This window comes from Triticum urartu, chromosome 1 (assembly GCF_003073215.2).
Source record: "Triticum urartu cultivar G1812 chromosome 1, Tu2.1, whole genome shotgun sequence".
Taxonomy (NCBI): domain Eukaryota; kingdom Viridiplantae; phylum Streptophyta; class Magnoliopsida; order Poales; family Poaceae; genus Triticum; species Triticum urartu.
Genome location: NC_053022.1, coordinates 281,213,053 through 281,227,663, shown reverse-complemented (window position 1 = coordinate 281,227,663; position 14,611 = coordinate 281,213,053).

Sequence of the window (14,611 nt, the reverse complement as noted above, 5' to 3'; positions counted from 1 at the left end):
CTGAGGATTTTGCTACTCAAAATTCTGACCGTTGTTGTGCTATGCGCCAGCTGTCCCAAAATATCTATCCACCTAACGGTCATATCATTGAAGGGCATTTATGTCTTATCATGTCGGGCTACTCCCTAGGCTATAAATAGCCGCCCCCTACAACCACTAGCTGGTTGGCTGCTCCGAGAGAAACTGACACTTGTCATTTGAGAGCAACCCATCCTCCGAGGACTTTGAGCGAAAATCATCAAGTGAGGAAAAACCAAAAACCCAAAACCCAAACACCTACAAACCCCAAGTGATTGAGCATCACTGAAGAGATTGATCCTGAGTGGATCCGATGCTTGTTACCTTTGAAGACTGTGCTTCTTCCAGACGGTTAGGCGTCATGGTCTAGAGCATCCAAGAGGAATTGTGGATCACCGAGTGACCAAGTTTGTGAAGGTTTGGAAGTCACCTGAAGACTTATCACGAGTGATTGGATGAGGTCTGTGTGACCTTAGTTCAAGGAGAATACGGTGAGGACTGGGTGTCTTGGACTAAGTGTCCTTGACTGGGTGTCCGGGACTGTGTGTCCTCGAGTTTAAATACTCAGCCGCTCCACCTGACGCACAACTGAGACAGCAGTTGGAACTGGTCTACCAAATCATTGTCTTCACCGAGCTTACTGGTTCTATTTCCTCAACTCTTTCATTTCCTCATAACTGTGTTGTATGTTTGTTCATATCTGTGTTTGAAGACTTTGACTGAAGACTTTCTCAATTTCCTCAGTTCAATTTCTTCAGTCTGTTTGTCTTCATCATGTGTTATCCTGTGATTACGCTTCCTGTACTCTGTGCCTGTCTTCATTTCATCATGATGACTATGCTTGTATTTTGTTGTGATTACTTTTGAGTACTTATTCCGCTGCTAGTAGTTCTTCGCTAAGGAATTTCCTCACCAGCAAATTCCTCAATGAAGAATTTCATAAAAATCGCCTATTCACCCCCCCCCTCTAGTCGATATAACGCACTTTCAATTGGTATCAGAGCAAGGTACTCCCTTGTTCTGTGTGATTTTGGTTTAACCGCCTGGAGTTTTAGTTATGTCGACCGCAGGTATGACGAAGGTGACATGCCCCATCTTTGACGGTCACGAGTATCCCAAGTGGAAGGCCATGATGAAGAAACGCCTCATGGCGATGAACAGCGAGTTGTGGACCATCACTGAGATTGGCCTGACTGATCTGTGCAAGATGGCGGATGCTGATGACATTCGCAATTATACTCTTCTCAACCTCACGGCGAAGGATGTCATCTGCTCCAGCCTGTCACAAAATCAGTTCAGGAATATCATGCATCTCGATCATGCAAAGCTCATCTGGGACCGTCTCTCTGAGGTCTATGAAGGTCATCGAACTTGGCATGATCCTTGGTTTGAGGACTTCAAGGAATCTCTCAAAACGATGACATTCGAACCAGAATCATCATCTTCTGCATCATGCCTTATGGCAAAATATGCTGAGGTAACTGAATGCTACCTATCCGAGTCCAGTGATGATGAATCTGGTGATGAATTTGGACCCAGCTATGTCAAACTTGCTTCCCTTGCTACTAAACAACAAAGAGCTTTGGAAAAAGCTCACTATATGCTAAACAAGAGCGATGATATGTTGGGTGAGGAAATGGATCAGTCAAAAGCTTTGGCTGAAAGTCTTCAGAGACTTCATACTAAGTATGACACCCTTCAAGATCAACATAACACTCTCTTATCGGATCATGAGAAGCTTTCTTATGAATTTCTTCAAAGAAAGCAAGACCTTGAGAAGCTAAGAGTGAGTTATGAAGATCTTCAGAAGGAGCGCAATTCATTACTTGCTCAACAAATCAGCGCATCTCAGGAAGAATTTGTTCCTCCATGCTTGAAGTGCATTGAACGTGAATCTGCTAATTCTTCACCTGAATGTTCAAATGCTGCTAATGTTTCAAATTCTTCACATGCCTCTGCTATCACTAATTCCTCATCTGAGGACATTGCTAGTATCACTGATGATGCAGGGCTGAAGGAATTGTACACGACAGGCATGTACAAAAGCCTCAAAGGGCATCAGGCTCTTTGTGATGTGCTTAAAAAGCAGATCCTCAACGGGAACCCTAGGAAAGAGGGTATCGCCTTTGAGAGGAAACTCAATGCTGATGGTACATATTGGAAGCCTGAGCAGTACCCCAAACTACATGGGTCGCTGCAAAGGGACCTCCAGTTGATCCATCTAACTTATCTGGATTTGCATGTGAATCTCCTCATTCTGATGATGAGTCAATTGACTCCAACTATAAGCTATTCAAAAATCAGAATGGTCAAGTATTTGCTAGATATGTTGGCACTAACTGCAGGAACGGCTCCCCTATGAAGAAAATATGGGTTCCCAAAAGATGTCTTGAAAATCTTCAGGTGAATGTCATCATGACGCCACCTGTGAAGAATAGGAACCCCAGATCAAATTCTTCATATGGACCAAATTCCTCATATGAAGCAAAGTCCTCATATGAACATCATTGTGCTAACACATCTGTTTCATAGGGAAGATCTAAGGATTATGGATATGTGCATTATTCTTCAAATCATTATGTCCATAAGTCCTCGAAGAATTTCTCTGTTTACTCATATGCTTACTCTAACCCATCTTATGTGAAACGAAATGGATTGGCTTCTATGCCATCATTCTCGTATGGAGCTCGCAGAATGATGAACTCTTTGCCACCCCTTCAGATGTGGGTGGTGAAGAAAAAGAACTAATCTCTTCTGCAAGGTCAGGTCTACAAACGCACGTAATCGTCTGAAGAATTTGCTGGAGACCTGAGCATGCCTGATAGGACGCAGGCTAATCATGAAGAAATGAACTTTCATTTCTCACGTCCTCATATTGCTTTATCAGTTCTTTTACTTGATGAAATTGATCTGATGAATTGATGTCATATTCTTCACTGATGAAGTATATGAGTTTGTAAGCTGCACTAATTCATCTGCAGGATGATGAACCCAAAGCCACTGAGTGGGTCCTTGATAGTGGATGTACAAACCACATGACTGGTGACAAGAATCTATTGATGTATGTTCCATTATCTCCGTCGCATCTGAAGCATATCATCTTTGCTAACAAAGGCAAAAGTCAGGTATTGGGTCTAGGTAAGGTTGCGATTATAAAGGATCGACACATGGACAAAGTCATGCTTGTTTAGTCCTTAGGATACAACCTTATGTCTGTCTCAATGCTTTGTGATCTTGATATGGTTGTTGTCTTTGGCAAGTACCATTGTGTTGTGGTTATGGAAGCTGACAATTCCAAAGTCTTCGAAGGCTTTAGGAGAGGAGACCTGTATATTGTTGATTTCTCTATAGGACCACAACCAGCCGTGTGCTTACTTGCAAAAGCTTCATAAGGCTGGCTCTGGCATCGACGACTTGGTCATGCAGGCATGAGGAATTTGCACACGCTTGCGAAGAAGAAGCATGTCATTGGCATCGAGAATGTCAAATTCCTCAAGGATCACCTATGCGGAGCCTGTGAAGCTGGGAAGATGACCAAGGCCAAGCATCCAGCAAAGACTATCATGACCACCACTCGCCCATTTGAATTGCTTCACATGGATCTCTTTGGTCCTAATCATTATTCTGCTATCTCAAATGAAGCATCTCAATATGGCTTCGTTATTATTGATGATTATTCTCGTTACACATGGGTACACCTTGTTACTTACAAACATGAAGTGCAGGAAGTCTTCAAACGATTTTCCTCGAGGGCTTCAACCAACTTTGGTGTGAAGATCAAGCACATCAGAAGTGACAATGGCACTGAGTTCAAGAATTCTGGTCTCGATGACTATCTTGATGAACTTGGTATCACTCATGAGTTATCTGCTCCTTACACTCCTCAGCAGAATGGTGTCGTGGAGCGCAAGAATAGGACTCTTGCTGAGATGGCTCGCACTATGCTTGATGAATACAAAACGCCTCGTCGTTTCTGGACTGAGGCAATTGATACTGCATGCCACATCATCAACAGAGTATATCTTCACAAATTCTTCAAAAAGACTGCCTATGAACTCCTCATTGATAAGAAACCCAATGTAAGTTATTTCAAAGTCTTCGGTGCTAAATGTTGGATTAGAGATCCTCATCACAACTCAAAATTTGCACCGAAAGCACATGAAGGTTTTATGCTTGGTTACGGAAAGGACTTGCACACCAACAGAGTCTTCAACAACGTTCTTCACAAAGTTGTTGAAACTGTAGATGTGCGGTTTGATGAAACTAATGGATCGCAAAGAGAGCACCTACCTACTGTGATAGATGAACCAGCACCTGAGGAAACTATCAAGTTCAAGGCTACTGAGGATATCATTCCTACTGAAGAATCTGCTAAAGAATTCATTCCAGAACATGAAGAACGTCGAGCTAATGCACCTGAAGAAAATGGTGCTGAAGAAAACGCTGATCAAACTCTTCAACGACAACCAGCTCATCCTTGCATTGCAAAAGAAGTGCAAGTTGAAAAGATCATCAATGGCATCAAAGCGCCAAGTCCTCTCACACGCTCAAAAGCTTCACATTTGTCTAACTTTTGTGGGCAGTATGCTTTTGTCTCTATTACAGAGCCCACTATGGTAGATGAAGCATTTCTGGAGCCTGAGTGGATTCAGGCCATGCAAGAAGAATTACATCAGTTCGAGCTTAACAATGTCTGGGAACTGGTCAAACGTCCAGATCCTCGCAAGCACAATATCATCGGCACAAAGTGGATCTACCGCAACAAGCAAGATGAAAATAGCCTTGTGGTGAGGAATAAGGCATGGCTTGTAGCTCAAGGCTACACACAGGTTGAAGGAATTGATTTCGATGAAACTTTTGCACCTGTTTCTAGACTTGAGGCTATTCGCATATTACTTGCTTATGCTAACCATCATGATATCACTCTATATCAAATGGATGTGAAAAGTTCATTCCTCAATGAATATCAAATGTCTAGGATGGGAGAGTTGAAATTCTTCTTAGGTCTTCAAATTCGTCAACAACACAATGGCATATTCATATCTCAGGAGAAATACCTCAAGGATGTACTGAGGAAATTCGGCATGCAAGATTGCAAAGGCGTCAAAATTCCTATGCCCACAAATGTCCATCTGTGCACTGATGAAAATGGTATTGACTTCGATCATAAGGTATACCGCTCCATGATAGGTTCCTTATTATACTTATGTGCATCTAGGCCAGATATAATGCTTAGTGTTTGCATGTGTGCCCGATTTCAAGCTGCACCGAAGGAATCACACCATAAGGCTGTGAAGCATATTCTTCGATACCTAGCTCACACACCAACACTTGGATTATGTATACCCCAAGGGCTCAGCTTTTGATCTTGTTGGATATTCTGACTCTGACTATGCTGGTGATCGTGTGGATCGCAAGTCAACATCTGGTACATGTCATTTCCTCGGACGATCTTTGGTCCGTTGGTCCTCGAAGAAACAGAACTGCGTATCACTATCTACTGCTGAAGCTGAGTACATTGCCGCTGGTTCATGCTGTGCCCAATTGCTATGGATGAAGCAAACTCTCAAGGACTACGGCGTCAACATCAAGAATGTGCCTCTCTTCTGTGACAATGAGAGTGCCATCAAGATTGCACACAACCTAGTTCAGCACTCGAAGACAAAGCACATTCAGATTCGTCATCATTTTCTTCGTGATCATGTGTTGAAGGGCGACATTTCTATTGAGCATGTGAAGACTGAAGAACAGCTAGCCGATATCTTCACAAAGCCCTTGGATGAGAAGAGATTTAGCAAGTTGTGGTGTGAGCCAAATATCTTAGAGTCTTCGAATGTTCTTTGAAAAGGACACTCATCCTAACACTTATGCAAAATTGATGACTTAGATGTGCAACACATGAAGAAACGTTTTTCTTCAATCAATGAAGAATAACACTCTTAGTGTGAAAAAATTAACGAAGAATTTGATTCTCAGAACCCTACGATAATTGTACGCGGTGTCTGAAATCATCATTCTTATACGGTGGGTCACGCCACCACCAAAAGTTGAAATTCCTCAAATTATTCATATTCTTCAACTTTGCATAGTCTTCACTGGTTCCATCGTTTTTTCATTGGCTATATATATATATATATATATATGAGTTTATGTCCTCTACAGCATTCACTTATTGCTATTTCTTCAAGTTGGTTTTCTGCTAAGTGAATGTGATCGGACCCTTCCCCTCTATGCTATACTCAACCCAATCTGTTCACAAATTCTTCATGTGCGTTCTATTTGAAACTCGTTCAAAATCTTCACTGTGTCCTTGTCAGCTGAAGAAATTGCGAACGGAACTTTAAAACCTATCTTATCGAAATTTTCGGTTTTGCCGCTCAAACCGTTCCGCATCCCTCGATACACTTATCCACTCACCCACGATCTAACACGATCTCCACCTCTCACTACGTGGGTGACACATGTCATGCGAATGAGAAGGGTCAGGGGCACGTTCGTCCAATTTCTTCGGGCGAGCAGTTTTTCACCGTGGCTATAAATACCCCTCATTCCCTTCCTCACTTCTTTTACTCCGCTCGACCTCTCTCTCCATCTCGAGCTTCTCAAACCCTAGCGCCGCCGCTACTTCATCGCCGCCGGTGAGGAAGAGCTTCACTGCCTCGACCTCGTCGCCGACGTACTCGCGCCGACCGCGGACATCTTCACTCCGCCGCCGCCGTAGTCGTCTTCCTCCGCCAAGTTAGGGCGTGGAAGATCTGCACAGACGAACTTCACATCTCCTCACTCCAGTTCGTCGTGTTCTTCATCTAGGGTAAATAAAAGTTACTTTTACTGCCCTCGTTGATTCGAATGATTATCTACAAAATCTTCAAAAGTGTTTTTCTTCATATCTTCACACACTTAACACCTCACGAAGTCATATGTTCTTGATTCGTTTCTCTAAGCGTCATTTTTCTTCAAGATTCCTCAATTGTGTGGATCATCGATCTATACAACTCTGGAACCTAAGACAAAGAACGCTTAGTGAAAATCTTCAAGACTCATTTGGTCAAATTCCTCAAACCTGTTCATTTTGAAAAACATTCTGAGAACGCATATGACCTCTCCAAATTCCTCGCAACTATACTCTGTTCACAGGTACACATGTCAGCTGCTGAATCACTAGGTTCTCATCAACTTAACTCATTTGCAGCGTTCCTCGAAGAAAAGTTGCATACTTCTTCAGAGAATTCGATTGTTCAGATTCCTCAACTGAAGAAAATGGCTGATGGTAAAAGGCCACGGAAGGGAGGAAAGAGGCCTGAGGTAAATACAGCATTTGAGATCCCTGATGACATATATGTTGGGTACTGCACACCTACTGAAGAAACCAAGAATGAGCGCAAAGTGCGCATTCAGAAGATAGAGAGGAGATGGGAAAGAGAATGGAGGGAGTACAGATATGTCACTCCTAAGTATATGAAGAAATTCGCACTCAATCCTCCATGCCCAAGAGCTCCATTGGCACCTGGCCAAATTGCTGATCCCACCAGCCTCAAGCGAGGTGAGGACTATCCTAATGAATGGGCCAAGCGCCAAGCCAAGCTAGCTAAGCAAGCCAGAGAAGCAGTGAGGAAATTTAATGAAGACTCTGCTGCTGCTGCCTCTGCTGAGGCCTTTGCTGTCAAGCCAAAGAAGGTTATGTCAAAGAAGCCTGCGCGCAAGCCAAGTGCTTCACCAACAATGCCCTCAAGGCCAACTTCCTCAGCAATGCCCTCACGACCAGAATCATCAAAGCCCTCACGGCCAATTCCTCATGCTGCTCCTATTCCTCCAAAGTCCTCAGCTCCTCCGCCGAAGCCTTCAGTTGTTCCGACCAAATCCTCAGCACCTGTGCATCTCGCTTTGTGCCAAAGGACTGCCGGCATCTCCATTTCCTCAGGTGTCTCAGCTAGTTCCTCAGCTGCACCAAGTTCCTCAGCTGGCCCATCACTGCTGAAGACAAAGGCCACTGCTGGACGAGGTCCACGCCCAAGTCCTCAAAAGAAGCAAGTCGCTTTCCAAGTGCCGTCTGATGAAGACGAAGCTGATGATGATGAACTTTCAGAAATCATCAGAGACAGGCAAGTCAGGGCCGCTAGAGCCAAAGGATCATAGGTGCCACTGCTTTTGGATCCCAAGCTGATCCTCGACTACATTGATGATTGGCACAAGGACCCCAACACTCCCTTGCCTGACTTCAAGCTGACTCCTGGCCAGAGTCACATGCTGACCCACTTCATTCAAGAAGAAAAGTGGAAATTTGAGAAGGCCAGGCAGATCAAGAAAGCGCAGTACAAGAAAGAGCGCTATCTGAAGAAAAACATTGTCTCTATGACAACTGAAGAACTTGTCACTACTCAGACTGAGATTAAGAAACTCAGTGATGACTTTGAAGCATATCGCGCTGATTGGCTTGGAGCCAAGGTTCGTTTTGTGAAACTTGCAGATAACTTCACTTCCAATGTTGCAGCCCCAACGCAACAGCAAATACCTCAGGCTGAAGCATCTGCTCAGCCTACTGAAGAAAATGCCAGCACCGCTGATGACAATCAGGCTGCTGAAGATAATGTGAGTTCCAGGGCTGATGACTGCATTCCAGCTGCTGAAGAAATTGCCAGGGCACCCACTAGTGGTGTGCCTGAAGAAATTGAAGAACTCAGGGCAACTGCATCAGTTGTGCCTAAAGAAAATCAACCAGATTCCTCAGCTGCTCCTGCACCAACTTCAACTCCAATCCTTCCATCTACATCGGATGTGAAGAAGACCAAGGCTGCAGAGCGTGCTGTAGTGAAGAAAAGGAAAGCATCAGCTGCTTCAGATTCTTCAGCTCCGAAGAAAATGAAGCCTATGACAAGTTCATTTGCACATCCGATTGATGTTGTTCCCATCTCAACCAGGCCATCAAAGGACCTTGTTCCTTTTGATGAAGAATATGTGATCCCCAGTGGATCTGATGAAGAAACTCATTCTGCTGCTTCGTCTGAACCATTGGATGAAGAAATTGAAGTGGATGCGATCCCTTCAACACCTATCATCTCCTCGCATATGCCTCAGTTCATAGCTGAAGAGGCTGACGTTGAAGAAATGGAAGATGATGATGTGGACATTGGCTGCTCCACACCCGTCATCAGTGATGAATTCTGGGAAAGTCAGCATCCAAACTCTCCAATGTTCACTCCTCTACAGCAAATTCCTTAGTCCCCCACACAAACTGTTCACATGGGCTCTGAAGAAACTCATCCCACTGCATCTGTCCATGAGGAAATTCCAGCCACTAGCGCTAATGAAACTGCTGCTGCTGCACAACCAACTACGCAGACTGCCACTGAGGAGGAACCAGAAATTCCTCAGCCTGAAGAACCTGCGATTGAGATTCCTGAGGTCGTGATGCAACTCACAGACACTCCTCTACCGAAGCCAAAGGATCCATTCTCACGCAAGCAAAAGTTCAAGGCTGATGATTTCTTCGGCGAGCACGTATTCTTTGAAGATTACAACCCATATGACTTTGCTCGCATTAGGAAGAGGCATTTCTGGACTGCTAGTCAAGACAATTTCTATTCCTCAGTGTTGTTCAACAAGAAGATTTTCTACCATGAGCATATTCCTCACGTGGATATGGAATCTCTGCCATGCTTCGGACCAGTCCTTAGTGTTCTTCACGACGCTGGGCTGCTCAACTTTTGCTCTAACATCTGCGATTGGAATGAGGAACTGATTCTTCAATTCTATGCAACGCTGCACATCACCGGAGATGCTGAAGATGTGAATTCATGGGTGCTAGACTGGATGTCTGAAAACACTCACTACACTGCACCAGCCTCTGAATTGCTTCGTGCTCTACCACTCAGTCCTCCCCTTGAAGAAGCTCGCTGCATCTACAGTGAACCTGAGCTCACACATCATTACATGCAGGTGCCGATGAACCTTTGAAGCCAGGTCAAGCACCAAGAACCAAATTCCTCGTGAAGGAATTGTTGTACGTGCCCAGAACTGTCTATCGTATTCTTACGAGGACAATCAGTCCTATCAAAGGCCACGACTCATCTAATGAGGAAATTGTTGGCATCATGAAGAATCTGGTATTCAACATCGTTCATGGCATTCCTGTCAATTATCACGATTTCTTCATGAGGACTATGGCCAATGTTGCACTGTCTCCGTTTGAGATGAAGCCTTATGCACCTTGGATCATGAGATTCCTCAGGACAAGGTCTTCACTCAACTACAAAGTTGATTTCCAGAATCATCTCAGCTACTTGCCCCCAATTGAAGTCCTCAAGCAGACATATTCCTCAGTTGATGGAAAGGGCAAGGCACCAGCTGTAATTGATGAAGGCATTCGTCCATTGGATGGTCAGTTTCACAAAGTTGCATCTTATTCCACCAATGATGACTCTGCCACACATGACTCTGCCAATGCACCTAAGTCCACTCCTCAAGCACTGCTCCGTGCGTGATGACTGACCATGAACTTCTGCTTAGTCTTCACCAGAAGATGGATCGAAATCACAAATGGGTTAAGCATTAGTTTGGTTCACTTCTTCACAACATGACTGCCACACACAATGCAGTGAAGAAAAACCACTACTACCTCCATCAAGTCTTCGGTCGCACCTGGGCAATCCTGTCACATCTGTATGGTGAAGAAGATCTGAAGAACATGGGTCTTAATGAAGATTTTGACTGGTCTGCACCTCCTCCGAAGAAATTCAAGAAGGTCAAGGTTCCTTCTCTGGTGGCCAGCTCATATTCTTTATCGTGCGACACTGATGAACATGAAGATTTGGACGACACTGCGGCAGGCCCTGCATCAACGAACGACCCCAACAACGCTGGAACTCCTTCATCAACATGATTATCTTCAAGGGCGTTAGTCCTCATTTTCGATCCTTTTGGTCATTCGATGACAAAGGGGGAGAAATATGAGTTAGTCTTCAAGCGGGTCTACTATATGGGCGTTTTTTTATCTACTAAGTTACAACTCTCGTTCTTCTAAAACTTTATTGGATCGAGTTGTAATCTTAAACCCGATGGTGCTCTGATACTTTTGATGCACTGTGCTCTGATACTCTTGATGCACTATTCTTCATGCTTATTCCTCGTTAATATTATTGCACGCATGCTGAATTTCATCAGGCACCATATTTCATCATGCATTTCAAATTCTTCATATTATATGTTAAATGCGTGTATGAATTACAAGATATAGGGGGAGATCTCCATGATTCAACTCTTCAAGTGTGCATTGCTTCAAAAGTAAATTCTTCACTATGCACATCTTCAGGGGGAGTTCTTCTATATCTTGCAATCAAATTCCTCAATATCAGTATTTACACTTCATATGTTTATCCCCATTGAAAACTTAACCTATATTGTCATCAATCACCAAAAAGGGGGAGATTGTAAGTGCATCTAGTGCCCCTTAGTGATTTTGGTGTATTGAAGACTTATAGGTTAAGGGACTAATGCGTGTGTGAGTGTACACAGGTCTATAAGTCTATGAGGAGTTTGATATTTATAGGAAAAGTCGACCCCTAAAAATGAATATCTTCGACTGAAGATTTTGGTATTTCTGAAGACTTACATGAAGACTTTGAAAGTGAACAAATTGGTGTGTCCGTGAAGACTTGATATTCATGCGAGAAATATGAAGCTTGAAGACTTTCATGTTCATAGTTTTGTTTTTCTCTTTCTTGAGTCATAGGAAACACCGTACTGTTAAAGGGGGTCGAGGAAATACTAAGGAAAAATTTCCATGTGATGCTCAACTCAAATCCTACACCTACCAATCCCTTCGAGTGAAGCCATTGGAAATCTCATACAGTTCAGTCAATTTCTTCAGTGACAGAGACAAAGTTCTTCTGGTCTCTGAGGAATTTGTCCTGACTGAGGAGTTAGGAATTCGCCAGTGCGGATTGCCTACACAGTGAGGAACATGATAGCCCTGAGGATTTTGCTACTCAAAATTCCGACCGTTGCTGTGCTATGCGCCAGCTGTCCCAAAATATCTATCCATCTAACGGTCATATCATTGAAGGGCATTTATGTCTTATCATGTCGGGCTGCTCCCTAGGCTATAAATAGCCGCCCCTACAACCACTAGTTGGTTGGCTGCTCCGAGAGAAACTGACACTTGTCATTTGAGAGCAACCCATCCTCCGAGGACTTTGAGCGAAAATCATCAAGTGAGGAAAAACCAAAAACCCAAAACCCAAACACCTACAAACCCCAAGTGATTGAGCATCACTGAAGAGATTGATCCTGAGTGGATCCGACGCTTGTTACCTTTGAAGACTGTGCTTCTTCCAGACGGTTAGGCGTCATGGTCTAGAGCATCCAAGAGGAATTGTGGATCGCCGAGTGACCAAGTTTGTGAAGGTTTGGAAGTCGCCTGAAGACTTACCACAAGTGATTGGACGAGGTCTGTATGACCTTAGTTCAAGGAGAATACGGTGAGGACTGGGTGTCTTGGACTAAGTGTCCTTGACTGGGTGTCCGGGACTGTGTGTCCTCGAGTTTAAATACTCAGCCGCTCCAACCAGACGTACAACTGAGACAGCAGTTGGAACTGGTCTACCAAATCATTGTCTTCACCGAGCTTACTGGTTCTATTTCCTCAACTCTTTCATTTCCTCATAACTGTGTTGTATGTTTGTTCATATCTGTGTTTGAAGACTTTGACTGAAGACTTTCTCAATTTCCTCAGTTCAATTTCTTCAGTCTGTTTGTCTTCATCCTGTGTTATCCTGTGATTACGCTTCCTGTACTCTGTGCCTGTCTTCATTTCATCATGATGACTATGCTTGTATTCTATTGTGATTACTTTTGAGTACTTATTCCGCTGCTAGTAGTTCTTCGCTAAGGAATTTCCTCACCAGAAAATTCCTCAGTGAAGAATTTCATAAAAATCGCCTATTCACCCCCCCCCCCTCTAGTCGATATAACGCACTTTCACTGACGTTATTTTCCCTTTGAAGGAGGTTTCTCGCTCTTCTGGCGACTCATCTCAGACACAATTTCTGGCCTTCAAGACTGCCCCTGGGTAAGAAAAAAATCATCTTTCCTCTATGTCTTTAAAAATTGCACCGTTGCACTAACTGTCTTATAAAATCTTTCTTAGTGGCCAAGCTAAGTCCAAGAAGGTCAAAGTGGTTAAACCGGTGGAAGACCCGTCAGTTCTTGCACCTGAACTGGCTATGCCAACTCCTCCCCCTCAAACTGAAGCGCCAGAAGATCCGGCTGTGACGGCTCAATAGGACCCTCCTGAACCGTCGACTGATGAGACCACTCTCAACCGGCTATAACTGAACCATCCAGTTCAGCTAACCCACCGACAACCTCTGACACTGACGTCTTGATTACTGGTAGCCGGTTTGTTGAGCATGGAACCCCACCGTATTAGCTCGACATACTGCTAAACAAGAAGCCTTAGAGAAGCAGAAGGTGCGGTTTGATGTCTCCCATTACACCCATCTCAATGCCAATGACGTGCTGTCCGGCTATCTCAGTCATGTGCATTCCAGTCGTGACTCAGAAATCGAGATGGTCAAGCAATTGCAGCTGAAGTATGAGGTATGCTCTTCCGGCTTTACTTATATTCTGCCAGCCCCCAAGTCTTTAGATTATGGTAAACCTGAATGATCTGTAGACTTATGATATAGGCTAAAGCTTTACCTTTATATTTTTCTGAAGTCCAACATATTAGTATAAACTTCACCTGTAGTCCCCAAGGGCCGGTTCACCTGATCATAAATGAGCCGGTACTTAATTTCATAATTGTCTTGTGCCCGTCCCAATAAATATTGTAATCCGGTTTAATCTTGAGAGACTTCCTGAATATCATGCATTAGCCCCCAAGTGCCAAGTACTGTTACTTTGTAAGGTACTTGGGACTTGAAATATATAAAAGTCATAAGAAATTGTTTTGGCAGACATTAGCCCCCAAGTGCCAAGTGTTATTACTCTGTAAAACACTTGGGACTTGAAACATATAAGAGTCATAAAAGATTGCTTTGGCAAACATTAGCCCCCAAGTGTCAAGTAGTATTGCAGTTCAAAGTACTTGAGACTTGAATCTTTATAACTTTTAGTTTAAGCCTTGACACACCTGTGTATGTTTTCTAGAACGCCTTATCTGAACTGGGCTCTCAATTAACTGATGCAAAGACCCGGCTGGAAGATCAAGAGGCAGAAATCAAGTCTACTGATTCTAAACTTCAATTGAGTCTTGCTGAGATGGAAAAATTGAAAACCAGCTTGACGGCCAAAAAGAAATCCTGGGCTGAAGAAAAGATGTTGCTGACACAACATGCTGAAAAACCCGAAGCGGCTCTTGAGGAGGTCACCACGGAGCTTACCGGCTTAAAGAACCGGGTGTCTCAAATGGTTTTCGCCATCTTTGGTAAGCCATCTGTACTAATCTTTTATACCTTCTTTTGACCCGGAATATAAACCGCTTGTTGACCCCTTGTTTTAAAAAAAATATGTGCAGGCCCGTGAAGCAAGAATCTGAGCCAAGATAATGTGACTAAACTGAAGGCGGTCTATACCTTAGTGGAGAAGTTGTATA